Below are 16,221 nucleotides of genomic sequence, written 5' to 3' on the forward strand. Positions count from 1 at the left end.
GGGTGGAACTCCACTTTAAGCCAGATTCACGTAGTTTGGCGTATGTTTAAGCCGGCGTAGCGCAGCTCATTTGCACTACGCCAACGTAAAATAGAGAGGCAAGTACAGTATTCACGAAGCACTTGCTCCGTAAGTTACGTCGGCGTAGCGCAAATGGCCCGGCGTAACCCCGCCTAATTCAAAGTTGGCATGTAGTGGGCGGGCTACATTTAAATTAACCGTGACCCCATGTAAATGAGGGCCGTTCGTACGGCGCATGCTCAGAATCATGTCGCAAATACTCCCTACGCAACGACGTCGGCTCAATGCTTTCGACGTGAATGTAACCTACGCCCAGCCCCATTCACGTACGCTTACACAAACAACGTAAATTACGACGGCTGTTCCGTCGTCCATACCTTGCATGGGCTGCGCCATCTTCTTGGTGGTTTATCTTTACGCCGGCGTAGGTCTTACATAAACGGCGTATCTTACTGCGACGGGCGTACGTGCGTTCGTGAATCGGCGTATCTTGCTCATTTACATATTCTACGCGTAAATCCACGTACGCGCCCCTAGCGGCCAGCGTAAATATGCACATAAGATACGACGGGGTAGGAGACTTACGTCGGTCGCATCTTGGCCAAATTTAAGCGTATCTGGTTTCCAGAATATGCTTAAATATACGAAGGCGCTCATTCGGACTTACGATGGTGTATCTACTGATACGCCTTCGTAAGTCTACCTGAATCCGGCTATTTGAATTTGAAGTCTTAGGGCGGCTTTACACTGCCCTGCTGTGCTTTTGCAAAAGCGTAGCTAAGCCGCAGTTTTTGTGCAGGTTAGCTGCGCTTTCCCTATAGGCTTCTACAAGGTTCTGCCATTTTGGTGAATTTTCAGAAAGTGCACCAAAACTCCTGCATGATGCATCTTTGGTGAGATTTCTGAAACCCCACCAAAACCGCGGGACATTATAAAAGTCTATGGGAAAGTGCAGCTATCACGCACGTAACCTGAACGGGTCAGCTGCACTTTGCCCAAAGTGCAGCGGGGCTGCACCTAATACAAAAAAAAAAAAATGCAAAATGCGTGATCTGCATCCATTCACTTGCCAAGAAGTAAAAAGGAGATGTAAACACCGCTTGAAGAGTAGAGCACAGTATAGCAGGGTACGGTAAACACCAAGAACCATGTGCAATGAGAAACCTCAACTTTGCTCTAATCGCTGCTGACATCATTTCTCATCCTGCATGGTAACTGGTAGGAAATCTATTTTTCTATGAACATCGTGAGTCACTTCATGATGAATTTTACATAAACATTGCCAAAAAAAAAATGCATATTTCCCATAAAATGACCCTGACCTGTCTTACCTGATTTGTCTATGCCCAACTATTCTTAGTTGTTATTCTATACTGTTGTACCTGAGGAATTCCATAACCGACTGCACATGGGACCATAGGACTAGTTTTTTTCCCGTATGACCCAAATCTGTCTGCATACAATAAACACAAGGTGACACCAACAGTCTATGAGCAAAACTGGTGTTAAGCTCTCACGCACAATGTACATCCGTATTTTTATCTTTTAAACTGTAAGAAGCTGAGAGTTTTGAAAGAAAAGATCAGAAAATCCCCCTTCATTTCTAAGTCTCTATCCCAAGCATATCTATGATCCAAATTTGTATATAATTACATTGGCCCGGATTCAAGAAGCAATTGCGCCTGTGTAACCATAGGTTACACAGCGCAATTGCTTACTTGCCCCGGCGTTACGAATGCTCCTGATTCAGGAACATCGTAACGCCGACTGCAGCCTAAAATCTGCGTGGCATAAGGCTCTTATGCCACGCATATCTTAGGCTGCATTCTAGCGATGACTGCTAGGGGGCGCTCCCATTGTGCTCAGTGTATAGTATGCAAATTGCATACTAACACCGATTCACAACATTACGCGAGCCCTGCGTACTCAATTTACGTTGTTTCCGTACGGCGTGTTTAGCGTAAGGCTGCCCCTTCTAATAGCAGGGGCAGCCAATGCTAAAGTATACCCGTCGTTCCCGCGTCGCGACGTTCGATTTTTACGTAATTTGCGTAAGTGATTCGTGAATGGCGCTGGACGCCATTCACGTTCACTTTGAAGCAAATGACGTCCTTGCGACGTCATTTGCCGCAATGCACGTCGGGAAAGTTTCCCGACGGAGCATGCGCTCTACGCTCGGCGCGGGAGCGCGCCTAATTTAAATGATTCCCGCCCCCTACGGGATCATTTACATTAGGCGCCCTTACGCAGGGCAAGTTTACACAGCGCACACGCAATTTACGGAGCTACTGCTCCGTGAATCGCGGGTAGCGCAGGAAATTTGCGGGGGCGCAGGGCAAAAACGCTGCCCTGCGTCTCCGTAACTAAGGGGCAAATCTACCTGAATCCGGGCCATTATGTTTTATTTATTTTTTAGCCTACTCCTATTAAATTGGAAAAATTTTGAAGCATGTACTTACTTTGGGAAGATCCCTGCACATTTCCTACCCTGAATTATTTGACACATATTCACTATGCCCTGCGAGTAGGCACTGATGAGCTACAGAAGTGCTGAGAGGAGGAGTTTCAGGAGGTGGAGTCACTGGTTGCAGGCAGCAAGGTACCATGGGATATGTAGTCTTTAGAAATTGAAAGTAAACAGCAGAGGAGAAGCTGCAAAGCATGCTGGGAATACAGCTGTGGAAAGAGATGGCCAGCAGACAGGCAGAACTCACAACGTGAAAGTAGATCTTATATTGAATTGTCAAGTATTGTTTGTATTGCTATTACAATGCTGAGGTTATAAAATCAAAGTGTGACTGTGACTATAGATTTCCTTTAAGTTAACCACATCTATAAGATATTGGTTGGTTAGTACCAGAGTTATTTACTAGGTAGGCTTCATGCACACTGGCCACAGTTTTTTAAGGCATTTGGTGGGGTTTTCATCCCCTAAAAGCACCTCTATATAAGCCATTAAGGGAGGGGGGGGGGGGTGTTACTAAGGCTGGATTCACACTTGAGAATGCAGCGGCTCACAGCAGAAGTCCGGTGCGTCTCCATTCACCGTTTCAGGTCCGATTTCAGCCCAAATTTTGGGCTGAATTCGGACCTGAAATGGACCAAAAGACGCACAGGATTCCTGTGCAATTCACACTGGTGCCGCTGCGGAGATGTGTGAACTGGCTCCGTAGAGGCCAGTTCACAATCTCCTGCTATGTGAATTGGATGCAGAAAAAACCGCATCCAATTTGCACTGGTGTGAACCCAGCCTAAAACTGGTGCACACAGAATCTGGTATAGCAGTGCATAGTAACCCATCATGTAAATAAATGAAAGCCGGCAGCTCGATCTTCTGCAATGAATACATTTATTAATCCAGGTGTGGTGCAAAATAATACAGGGCTTATGCATTTCGGCGTGTAGCCTTAGTCATAACCTTGGATATGAGTAAAGCTACACACCGAAATGGGTAAGCCCTGTATTATTTTGTACCACAACGGAATTAATAAATGTATTCATTGCGGAAGATCGAGCTGCCGGCTTTCCTTTATTTACGTGTTTGATCGAGTGCTAGGAGGACACTACAAGCCAGAGCATCGGCCGCTCACCACCTCGGGGAATTACTACAGGTGTTTTCTACCAGAGTAACCATTCAGCTTCTAACTTCTAGCTTGTTCTGTTAAGCTTTAAATATAAAAACTAGAAGCTGGTTACTATGCACAGCTGCAGCAAATTTATTGTGCGCCAATTTTAGTAAATCTCTCCCTATGGGGTTGATTTACTTAAGGCAAATAGACTGTGCACTTTTCAAAGTGCAGTTGCACTCTGCAAGGGCAATTGCTCCAGAACTTAGCAAATGAGGCAAAGACTCACTTTGCAAAGAATAATCAATCATGCGCAAGGAAAATGTAAAAAACAGCATTTTTGCTTGCACATGATTGGATGATGGAAGTCAGCAGAGCCCGTCCTCATTTACTAAGCTCTGGAGCAACTTCACATTTGCAAAGTGCACAGTCTATTTGTCTTTAGTAAATCAACCCTGAGTGTCCATGCAGACATAGGTGTCTACAGGCGTATTAGAAGAGGAGTGTTTACAGGCTGGAAAAAAAAAACACTAAAGGGATGTTCAGGAAAGGAGCTGCAGAGCAGAAATGCCTAAACGCTAGTGGTTGAGTGTTACTACATTCCAATGGCTAGAATAAATTAATATTCTGACTCATGGAATGCATTAATTTCTGACAAGCCTAAATGTGTCTAAACAGATGCCAGAACATCTGCCAGGAGCTCTGGCATTCAGAGGAGCTAAACAGATGCCCTCTGGTGAATTTTCAGGAAATTATTAGTTATTACACTGGAAGAAGATCTTTAGTTAAGTAATCACATAAAAAGACATTGCATACTATTTCTCCTCAGCCCAATTGCAACTATTTGATGATCATATAAACACATAATTGCTGTGGATACTGTGGCCCAGATTCTCAAAGGGCTTACGACGGCACAACGCCATGTACGCCGTCGTAAGTCCTAATCTGGGCCGTCGTATCTATGCGACTGATTCTTAGAATCAGTTACGCATAGATATCCATTAGATCCGACAGGCGTAAGGCTCTTATGCCGTCGGATCTTAAATGCAATTTTATTTTTTTGGCCGCTAGGTGTCGCCTCCGTAGTTTTCCCCGTCGAGTATGCAAATTAGCTAGATACGCGAATTCCCGAATGTACGCGCGGCCGACGCAGTAAAGTTACGACGTTTACGTTAGGCTTGTCCCGGCGTAAAGTTGCCCCTGGGTATATGAGGCCCAATCAATGTTAAGTATGGCCGTCGTTCCCGCGACAAAATTTACGTTGTTTGCGTAAGTTGTCCGTGAATGGGGCTGGACGCCATTAACGTTCACGTCGAAACCAATGACGTCCTTGCGACGTCATTTGGAGCAATGCACCCTGGGATATTTTATGGACGGCGCATGCGCAGGACGTTCGGCGCGGGAACGCGCTTAATTAAAATACTACACGCCCCCTACACGCCTAATTTGAATTAGGCGGGCTTGCGCCGGGTGATTTACGCTACTGTGAATAAAGCACTTGCCTTTAAAACTTGTGGTGGCGTAACGTAAATGAGATACGTTACGCCCGCACAGTTTTGCGCGATTCTACGAGAATCTGGGCCTTACCGTTTATGTGGCATAAGAACTTTTAAGTATGGGAACTTATAATTATATAATTGCAAATGTTTATTTTATTTTTTTACATTTTTTGAAGACATTACTGAAAGTGGTGAACTAACCCTTTCACCGCTGAAGCTTCCCCCCCCCCCCCCCCCACACGTTAGGGCCTCTGGTTGGTCACATGCAGCCACTGGATTCCTGTGGCAAGAATCAACGGAATCTTGTTACCGAAATAACTGGGTCATGCGATCAGCAGCGGCCATCTAATGACATATTGACAGCGGCCACTGCTGTTTGCATGTAGCCACACCCACCCACAAAGTGGTTAGCTGCAGTTAGTGTCAGATGTCAGAGTCTGGATGGATTTGCTGATTCTTGCTGCAGGATTCTAGTGGCTGCAAGTAGTCGACTGTTTTAGACCTGAAAATTACCTAACCACTTAACCAATTATATATTTACTACATACTGTATACAGTTGTGCTCATATGTTTACATACCGTGGCAGAATTTATGATTTCTTGGCTATTTTTCAGAGAATATGAATGATAACACTAACTTTTCTTTCACTCGTGGTTAGTGTTTGGCTGAAGCCATTTATTATCAATCAACTGTGTTTACTCTTTAACTCATAATCACAACAGAAACTACCCAAATGACCCTGATCAAAAGTTTACATACCCCACCAGTTCTTAATATCGTGTATTGCCCCCTTTAACATCAATGACAGCTTGAAGTTTTTTGTGTTATTTGTGGATGAGGCTCTATCTTCTCAGATGGTAAAGCTGAACATTCCTCTTGGTAAAAAGCCTCCAGTTCCTGTAAATTATTGGGCTTTCTTGCATGAACTGCATGTCTGAGATCTCCTCAGAGTGGCTCAAGGATATTGAGGTCAGTAGACTGAGATGGCCACTCCAGAACCTTCACTTTATTCTGCTGTAGCCAATGACAGATCGACTTGGCCTTGTGTTTTGGATCATTGTCATGTTGGAATGTCCAAGAGCGTCCCATGGGCAGCTTCCTGGCTGATGAATGCAAATGTTCCTCCAGTATTTTTTGATAACATAGTTACATAGTTAGTCAGGTTGAAAAAAGACACAAGTCCATCCAGTTCAACCACAAAAAAATAAACAAACAAAATAAAAAAACACAATACAATCCCATACACCCAACTCCATACCCACAGTTGATCCAGAGGAAGGCAAAAAACCCCAGCAGAGCATGATCCAATTTGCTACAGCAGGGGAAAAAATTCCCTCGGATTCAATCGGATTTACCCTGGATCAACTTGACCTACAAATCTTAGTACTCAGTTATTTTATGTACATTTAGGAAAGAATCCAGGCCTTTCTTAAAGCAATCTACTGAGCTGGCCAGAACCACCTCTGGAGGGAGTCTGTTCCACATTTTCACAGCTCTTACTGTGAAAAAACCTTTCCGTATTTGGAGGTGAAATCTCTTTTCCTCTAGACGTAAAGAGTGCCCCCTTGTCCTCAGTGTTGACCCTAAAGTGAATAACTCAACACCAAGTACACTGTATGAACCTCTTATATATTTGTACATGTTGATCATATCCCCCTAATTCTCCTCTTCTCAAGAGTGAATAGATTTAGTTCTTCTAATCTTTCCTCATAGCTGAGCTCCTCCATGCTTCTTATCAGTTTGGTTGCCCTTCTCTGCACTTTCTCCAGTTCTCCGATATCCTTTTTGAGAACTGGTGCCCAAAACTGAACTGCATATTCCAGATGAGGTCTTACTAATGATTTGTACAGGGGCAAAATTATATCTCTGTCTCTGGAGTCCATACCTCTCTTAATGAGAAAGGACTTTGCTCGCTTTGGAAACCGCAGCTTGGCATTGCATGTTATTATTGAGCTTATGATCTACCAAGACCCCCAGATCCTTCTCCACTACAGATCCCCCCAGTTGTACTCCCCCTAGTATGTAAGATGCATGCATATTCTTAGTCCCTAAGTGCATAACTTTACATTTATCAACATTAAACCTCATCTGCCACTCAGTCGCCCAATTAGACAGAGCATTGAGGTCGGCTTGTAAATTGGAGACATCCTGCAAGGACGTTATTCCACTGCATAGCTTGGTGTCATCTGCAAAGACAGAAATGTTACTTTTGATCTCAGACCCAATATCATTTATAAATATATTGAAAAGTAAGGGTCCCAGCACTGAACCTTGGGGTACACCACTGATAACCTTGGACCATTCAGAGTAAGAATCATTAACCACGACTCTCTGAATTCTGTCTTTCAGCCAGTTTTCTATCCATTTACAAACTGATATATCCAATCCTGTAGACCTTACCTTACACATGAGCCGTGTGTGCGGAACTGTATTGAACGCTTTTGCAAAATCCAAATATATCACGTCCACAGCCACGCCTCTGTCCAGGGTTTTACTTACCTCTTCATAAAAGGAAATCAGGCATTCATCTTGCCATCAATTTTTACCTACTTTCCTGCGCCTTTGTAGCTCACACATCCCCAAAACATCAGCAATCCCCCTCTGTTTCACAGTAGGAATGGTGTATCTTTCATCATAGGCCTCGTTGGCTCCTCTCCAAATGTAGTATTTATGGTTGTGGACAAAAAGCTCAATTTTGGTCTCATCCCTCCACTTGACTTTGTGCTAGAAGCTTTGAAGCTCGTCTCTGTGATGTTTGGCGTATTGTGCAAAAACAGTGTAGCGCTGGACAACATATACCTTATAAATTAATGTATAAAGCAACAAGTGTAAACAATGTTAAACTGTAAGTGGTAAAAATCATTAGAAACTTAATTCAATATATAAATGCACAAAATCTATAAATACATAGGTTATTGTAACACTGTTCCAACAGTAGCACTGAGCAACAAGTAACAAGATACCTATATATATCTCAACAGATAGATAATGTGATAATTAAACAGTGTAAAAATAGAGTGACCAATTCAGCATATGAGTTGCAAAACAAATAAAGTCCACAGAAGAAAGCAGGGAGTTATTAGCCCCTTCCAATACAGATGATGAAAAGTGCAAGCACTAAAAGTCCAATTAGGAGATCCACAGGTGAGAAGGGAAATTCAGACGTCAGTGGCCCAACACCAGTGGGAATAAAGGCTTACCGGAAAGCCTGTGACTAGTCCCTTTCAGGAGTAGTCTAAACAGGCATAGCAGGAGGTTGTGATCCTTTGAGGTGTCAGAAACGAATCCACATCTCTCCACGAGTTAGGAGGTAAAATCCACAGCTCCTCATGGGGTTAACCACTGCTTCCAGATAGAACTTGCATGGATGTGTGTGAGCGTGTGTTAATCAAACACCATGTGGGGAAAAAGAAGGGCACAATCCCATACTGTAGGCGTAATCAAACACCATGTGGGGTGTTAATCAAACACCATGTGGGGTGTTAATCAAACACCCCACATGGTGTTTGATTAACACACGCGATTCCTCTCTAGCTTGCCTTGCATACAGACGTTCATGCCAAATCCCGCCCGACCAAAGCACGGTGACGTACAACACATACGACGGGACTAAAAAGGGAAAGTTCCATTCAAATGGCGCCACCCTTTGGGCTGCTTTTGCTGATCCTCGTGTTAGTAAAAGTTTGGTAAGAGATGATTCGCACTTTTCAGCCTCGTGCTTTTCAGTCTGTTACAGCGTGACGAATGTACCATCTCGATTATGAACGCTAGTTTTAACAGAACGAGTGCTCCCGTCTCATACTTGATTCTGAGCATGCGTGTTTTTTTTTTCCCCTGGGAAAAGCATTCACACCAGCGGTTTTCGTAAGGGGAAAAAGACCACCGGGAATCACGACGGGGAAAAGAGAGCTGGTTCTAAATTTTTTGCGGGCAGTTTTCTCGTCGAGAAAACTGCAATGAGTCATACACACAGACGGTTTTCCTGACAAAAAGCAAACGTGGCAGTTTTCCCGTCGAGAAAACCGGTCGTGTGTACGAGGCATCAGAATCCAGAAATGTCAGGAGTCCAGAAATGCATTGATTTTTTATACACACACACACACACACACACACACTAATTACAAGCAAACAGATCACAGGTGAGAATGGGTACCTTTAATAGCCATTCAAACCCCTTTGTGTCAACTTCTGTGCATGTTATCAGGCCAAAATCACCAGGGTATGTAAACTTTTGATCTGGGTAATTTGGGTAGTTTCTGTTGTAATTAGGATTTGTAATTAGGATTTAAAAAGAGTAAACACAGTTGATTTATAATAAATGGCTTCAGCCAAACACTAACCACAAGTGAAGGAAATGTTTTTGTGTTATCATTCATATTCTCTGAAAAATGGCTAAGAAATCATAAATTCCGACAGGGTATGTAAATTTATGAGCACAACTGTATAGGCCCTATAGAATAAAATGGTGGTAGTTGCAGTTTTTTTTAGTTGTACGATATTTGTGCAACTCTCTATCAATTGCATATTTTCATTATAAAATATGCTAAAATTAAATTAACACCAATATATAATTATTTTGTAAAATATAGAAGATGGTGTTGTGTTGATTAAATAGATACGAAACATGTTAAGCTTTTGAAAATTGTGCACATCCGAGAAAATGTGAAATACTACGATACTCCAAATCATCCACAGGTGACAGTATAAAAACCTATTACAGGCTATCAAGATAGAGTTAACCATGAATTATGGGCCTAGAATTATTGCTCTCCCTTTGACATTTGTGATGATAACTAATATTTATGGCCCAATCGCTTACATACGTTTATTTGTTGCTTTTATGTATTTTTTTTATAATTCACGTTACACTTTTTTAAATGTAATTCTTATATGTTTGTTCTTACAGAAATTTCATAGTATGGGTCTAACAATAACAACTACAGAAACCAATACCAATTTTTGTAAGTACTTAAATGGTGTAGATGGGTTCTTGTCATACATAAAACTCACTTTGTTTATTACAATCTGTGCCCATTGGAAAATCTCATAGCAAAGGAAAATATCCTTTCACTTGCCAGGATAGGCAAACATTTTGCATAGTGTTAATGGGGCAGATGCCTTGCCATTATTATCCATTAGAGGTCTGCATACATGCTCAGGCTTATGAAAACATCAAATGCTATTTAAATAATAAAGTATTAAAGTGAGAAAGTGGTTCAAATTTTTCTTTATCTAATTTCCGTGTTAATCACTGATGCCAGGATCTAGACCGCTCCTCAATTGTGTTCTGAGAAGGTCTTTTTCTTAAAGCCTCAGTTGTGTAACTACCATTCTCTCTATATAAACTGGTGTGGACATGTTTGAGAATGTCTACATTACTAAGGGATACGCAGAATGGGTTCTAGATCACAAGATTAATAACTTAATTTTTTCCCAGTATGCATTTAAAGAAGAACTCCAGCTTTTCCTCCCCTCCTTTCACCTCCAAGGCTCCTTTCACACTTGTGCAACTTTTCCTGCAACTTGGGACTGCAAAGTCGCATGACAAGTCATACCCCATGATTTCCAATGAGTACCATTCATATCTGTGCGACTTTAAGTTTCACCAACTTCAAAGAAGTCCCTGTGCTACTTTGGTCCGACTTTGATGCCAGTTGAGGTCCATAGACCTCAAGTTTGCACAGGCATTCCCTGAAATCGCGCCAAAATCGTGGTTAAATCGTGTGACTTAAGTCATGCAGTGTGAAAGTTGCCTTAAACAGATTCATTGTGCATGTAAATTAATCACAGCCTCACTGTCAGTTTGCGTTGAACTTATAGAGCCTGGAAAGTATTCACCGCGCTTTGCTTTTTCCACATTTTGTTATGTTGTAGCCTTATTCGAAAATGGATTAAATTCATTATTTTCCTAAAATTTCTACAAACAATACCCCATAATGACAAATCGAAAGAAGTTTGTTTGAATTCTTTGCAAATTTATAAAAAAAAATAATAAAAAATTCACGTACCGTACATACTCAAGTATAATCTGACCCGAATATAAGCCGAGGCACCCAATTTTACCACAAAAAAAAAATTGGAAAATGTATTGACTCGAGTATAAGCCTAGGGTGAGAATGCAGCAGCTACTGTAAGTGGAAAAAAAGGGTCAACAATGCCCATTTGCACGCCTCACTGTCCCCATTTGAATGCCTCACTCTGCCTATTTGCAGCCTAACTGTGCCCATTGCAGCCCGACCTCACTGTGCCCATTGCATGCCTCACCTCACTGTGCCCATTGCATGCCTCACCTCACTGTGCCCATTGCATGCCTCACCTCACCGTGCCCATTGCAGCCTGATGCCCGCTGTCTGAAAATGCATGTCACGGACTCAGGTACACAGACTCAAGTATAATCCGAGGGGGGCATTTTCAGCCTAAAAAAAGGTCTGAAAAACTCGGCTTATACGCGAGTATATACGGTACATAAGTATTCACAGCCTATGCTCAATAGTTTAAGCACCTTTAGCACCAATTACAGCATCAAGTCTTTCAGTATGATGCTACAAGCTTGGTACACCTATTTTTGGTCAGTTTCTCCAATTCTTCTTTGCAGGGCTTCTCAAGCTCCATCGGATTGGATGCGGAGAGTTGGTGCACAGTCATTTTCAGATCTCTTCAGAGACTTTTAATTGGGTTCAAGTCTGGGCTCTGGCTGGGCCACTCAAGGGTATTCACAGAGTTGTCCCATAACCACTCCTTTGATATCTTGGCTGTGTGCTTAGGGTTGTTGTCCTGTTGGATGATGAACCTTTGCCCCAGTCTGAGGTCCAGAGCGCTCTGGAACAGGTTTTCATCAAGGATGTCTCTGTACATTGCTGCATTCATCTTTTCCTCAATCCTGACTAGTCTACCATTTACTGTTGATGAAAAACATCACCACAGCATGATGCTGCCACCACCATGCGTCACTGTAGAGATAGTATTGGCCAGGTGATGAGCAGTTTATGGCTTCTTCTAGACACAATGCTTGCCATTCAGGCCAAAGAGTTCATTCTTTGTTTCATCAGACCAGAGAATTGTGTTTCTTATGGTCTTAGAGTCCTTCAGGTGCCTTTTGGCAAACTCCAGGTGGGCTTTCATGTGCCTTTTACTAAGGAGTGGCTTCCATCTGGCCACTCTACCATGCAGGCCTGGTTGGTGGAGTGCTGCAGAGATGGTCGTTATTCTGGAAGGTTCCCCTCTCTTGACAGAGAAACGCTGGAGCTCTGTCAGAGTGACTATCGGGTTCTTGGTCACCTCCCTGACTAAGGCCCTTCTCCCTCAAATGCTTAGTTTGGCCGGGCGGCCCGCAATCGAAAAAGTCCTGGTGGTTCCAAACTTCTTCCATTTATGGATGATGGAGGCCACTGTGCTCATTGGGACCTTAAATGCTGCAGAAATTTCTTTGTACCCTTCCCCAGATCTGTGCCTTGATACAATTCTGTCTCATAGGTCTACAAACAATTCCTTGGACTTCATGGCTTGGTTTGTGCTCTGACATGTACTGTTAACTGTGGGACCTTATATAGACATGTGTGTACCTTTCCAAAGCTTTCAAATAAACTTCTTTCACATTGTCTATATGGGGTATTGCTTGTAGAATTTTGAGGAAAATTATGAATTTAATCCATTTTGGAATAAGACTGCAACATAACAAAATGTGGAAAAAGTGAAGCCCTGTGAATACTTTCCGGACGTACTATACCTCATTTGACTGTATACAACAGGTTTCTGTGTCTGTGATGTCACTCCTCCTGGCTGAATTTCGGAGTTCTGACTTCCTGTTTCCTTCCTTTACCAGTCCTTATACTACATCTCCCATGATCCTTTGAGTCTCTGTAGCTATGGGATTCATTTGTAGCCATTCTGGGAGTTGATGTGGGTGGGTCCTAAGGTTACTGTGGGTGTTTCTGGGCCTTCATGTGGGTAGTGAAAGGTGTATATATGTCATACCTCCTCCTGTGTCATTTGTATCTTATACAGTAGCATGCCAAAGAATAAAGGCTTAAGCCCTGTACACACGTCGGTTTTTCTGATGGGATTCCTGGCAAGCTTGCCTTGCAAAGACATGTATACAGACGGCCACTCAAAAGAACCGCCATTCTTTTGAATGGCAAGAACGCAGTGACGTCATCGACTACGACGAGCTGGCGTCTCGTCACATTTAATGCCATCGCCGCCATCTTGCTACACCCACACTAATCTTGTATGCTACTGAGCATGAGCGGTTTTCTCGGCAGGAAACACTCTGCAGGGAAACCCGACGAGAAAATAGAGAGCAGGGTTCTCGATTTTCCTGCTGGGAAAACCGGTCGTGTGTACGAGGCTTTACTGCGAAATTACAGAGGAAGGGCTATGTGAGGTTATTATAAAGGTGTTTCCTTCATATGTAAATTAATCAGTTCACAGAGATCAGGTCTCTGGGAGGGCGGGATCTGAGGGGTGGGACTTTCCCTGTTCACACTGGTCAGCATATATAACTGGGCAGGATTTAATCCTAATTGTGATCCATTCAATCCTTCCCAGCAGCAGCACAGCTAGTTTTTAGAACAAGCCAGCTATGAAGGTTTTTCCTTCTTGAATAATGCTGTGATCTGTACTATGGTCTTGGGAGGTTTGGACTCTTCCTGTAGGTGTGACTGGGTGGGATTGAATGCTAATTAGGATGTATTCCATCCCACCCACCATCAGAGCTGTGAAGGAAGTTACATAATTTGCAAAGTCTGAAAGACTACAAAGGGGAGCGTTACAGACTCTAGCTGCTGCAGTGAGTATCTGTGGACGGGACAGAGTCTATCGGCAGGATATACAGAGTGTCACATGATGCAAAGCCACAACTAAACCCAGAATATCAGGAGATCTGCAGACAACAGAGAAACATGGTACATAGATAAGATTTATGCTGGGATTGATCATTCCATTCAGTGAAAAGAAAGTTGGAATTCAGCTTTAAAGTGTTACCAAACCCAGAACCCTGCATTCACTATATCTGGTCTCTCACAGTACACAGAACACGTAAATGCAATTATTTTATTGAATTTAAACTGCTAAATACCCTTTCTCATCAGCAGTATATAGCAGTCTTGTGACTTCTATCTGTGTCCGCCTGAGCACTAGTTAAAGGAGAAGTCCAGCCTTATCTGTTTAGGCTGGGCTTCTCCTAAGGGTCACATGAGTGCAATTCATTTTCACTCCAGTAATCCGTTTTCAGCAGAGAGCGCTCTGAAGTCTGCTCTCCGCTGACGTCATTTAGGCAGGTGAGAGAACTGAGCCATCAGCGATGTTCGGTGGCTCTGTTCTCAGTGCAGAGACTCCGGGGGACAGCTGCTGCATCTACCTAGGCAAGTATGAATATCCCAAAAAAACAAAAACTCCATACTTCTCTTTTAAAGCATGAAGAAGGAGTTTTCATTCTCCTTTGATTGTCCTATGAGGCTGCATGACTCCTGATCCTCTGCCTGGATAGTGCTGATTGGCACTGTATTAACAGTTTTAGATTGGTACTGTGCTGATCACATGCACCCCCCCCCCCCAAAAAAAACCTGAGCATGTGCAGAGTGTCCCCAAGGCTCTGTACTATAAGGAGATGGATTGGGGACTGCCAAAGAAAGGGAAGATCAGAGAATCGAGGATCAAACAGCCTTTTTACACAATGCACAGGATTAACCCTTCAGGTTCCACAGTGAGTATAACAAGCATGCTTTACTGAATATACAGACTGATTTTACTGTTGTGGGTTTAGTAACATTTTAAAAAGGAAACTTTTTCATATAGTGTATTTATAAGACTTTTTTTAATGCTGTCCATACTCTTAGGCCCCGTACACACGACCGAACATGTCCGCTGAAACTGGTCCACTGGTTCGTTTCGTTTCAAATGTATTATGTACCATTATTTAGGGAAACAGCACAGTGGACAATGATTTTTGCATGTGTCTTTTAGTAATATTGCCGGATGTAATGCCGATGTTTCACTGTCTAAATCACTGCTTAAAACATTTGCATTATGCCCGAGGATATCAGCGCCAACATGCGGCAATAGGAACGTCCACGGAGACATTCTAAAACGTTTCAATTAGATGGGATTACTTATTAGGGGGGCTGCAGTCTTCAGCTACATTCACACTCAGTGGTTCTGAGTTACTTTCATTACTGATACCACCCTAGTTCATTGCTCCACCCTCACTAATTTGCTCCTAAGCGCGGTACACTTTCCCTTTTATTCACAGTGAGAAGCTCCTATGAGTTTTTTCATAAGGAGCCAGACAAGCAGGAAGTGTGGAGATCACAGCAGAATTACAGCAACTTCAAAGCAAAAACGAACAATGAGGATATGAAACCAGGACTGAAGTAAGGTAAAGGAAGCTATTTAGCTAAAAAAAAAAAATTCCTTTAGTGATCCCTTAAGGTTTCCTAATAGAGATAACTGTACGGCTCATCTTTTATTTTATTTAGCCACTAGAGTATAAAGCACAGACACTACCTGAAGCAAGCTAGTTGACCATTAAAGTTCTAGTCTTTTATTCTAGCCAGGAACGATGGACAGGCATCCGACCGACGCATACATCGCGTCACGAGATGCCGAAAGAAGCCGAACGTCGGTGCGCATGCGCCGTATAGAGCCGCACCGACGTTCGGCTTCTTTCGGCATCTCGTGACGCGATGTATGCGACCGTCAGATGCCTGTCCATCAATTAGGAACGCCCACCGCCAGCATCGTACCCGGAAGTGGCGGTGGGAACGAATATAGCAAACGGTATGTACGGACGTTTTTTTTTTAATAAAACCAGCCGATTCTAATCGTAATTAATTTGGGAAAAGCAATGTTAAAAGTTTATTTTTAGGGGAACCACCGCTTTAAGTACAGCGGACGTACTTAAAAATGCACATATCTCAAGGCTTTCTGTATTAAGTAGACGTGCCAGTTTCCTACACCATAATGAGGGTGGAATTTTGTGAAATGGGTATTTCAGGGACTGGCACCATTGGATAGGTGTATACGTATCCTGATTTTTGCTTACAGAATATTGGAAAGTATGAAATATATAATTGCAGAGTAGGTAAGATGCCTCTGAACATTTACACTATTCTGCTTTACCTTTTGCTGACAAAAC

At 42.8% G+C, this 16,221-nt stretch overlaps 1 protein-coding gene across 1 annotated transcript in view; it reads right to left on the bottom strand.

Moving 5' to 3' along the window:
• ABHD3 (abhydrolase domain containing 3, phospholipase) overlaps window positions 1-16,221 on the bottom strand; it is a 98,474-nt gene that overhangs the window by 17,749 nt on the left and 64,504 nt on the right. The gene's annotated exons all lie outside the window — the stretch shown is intronic.

The sequence above is a fragment of the Rana temporaria genome, chromosome 5, assembly GCF_905171775.1.
Source record: "Rana temporaria chromosome 5, aRanTem1.1, whole genome shotgun sequence".
NCBI lineage: Eukaryota > Metazoa > Chordata > Amphibia > Anura > Ranidae > Rana > Rana temporaria.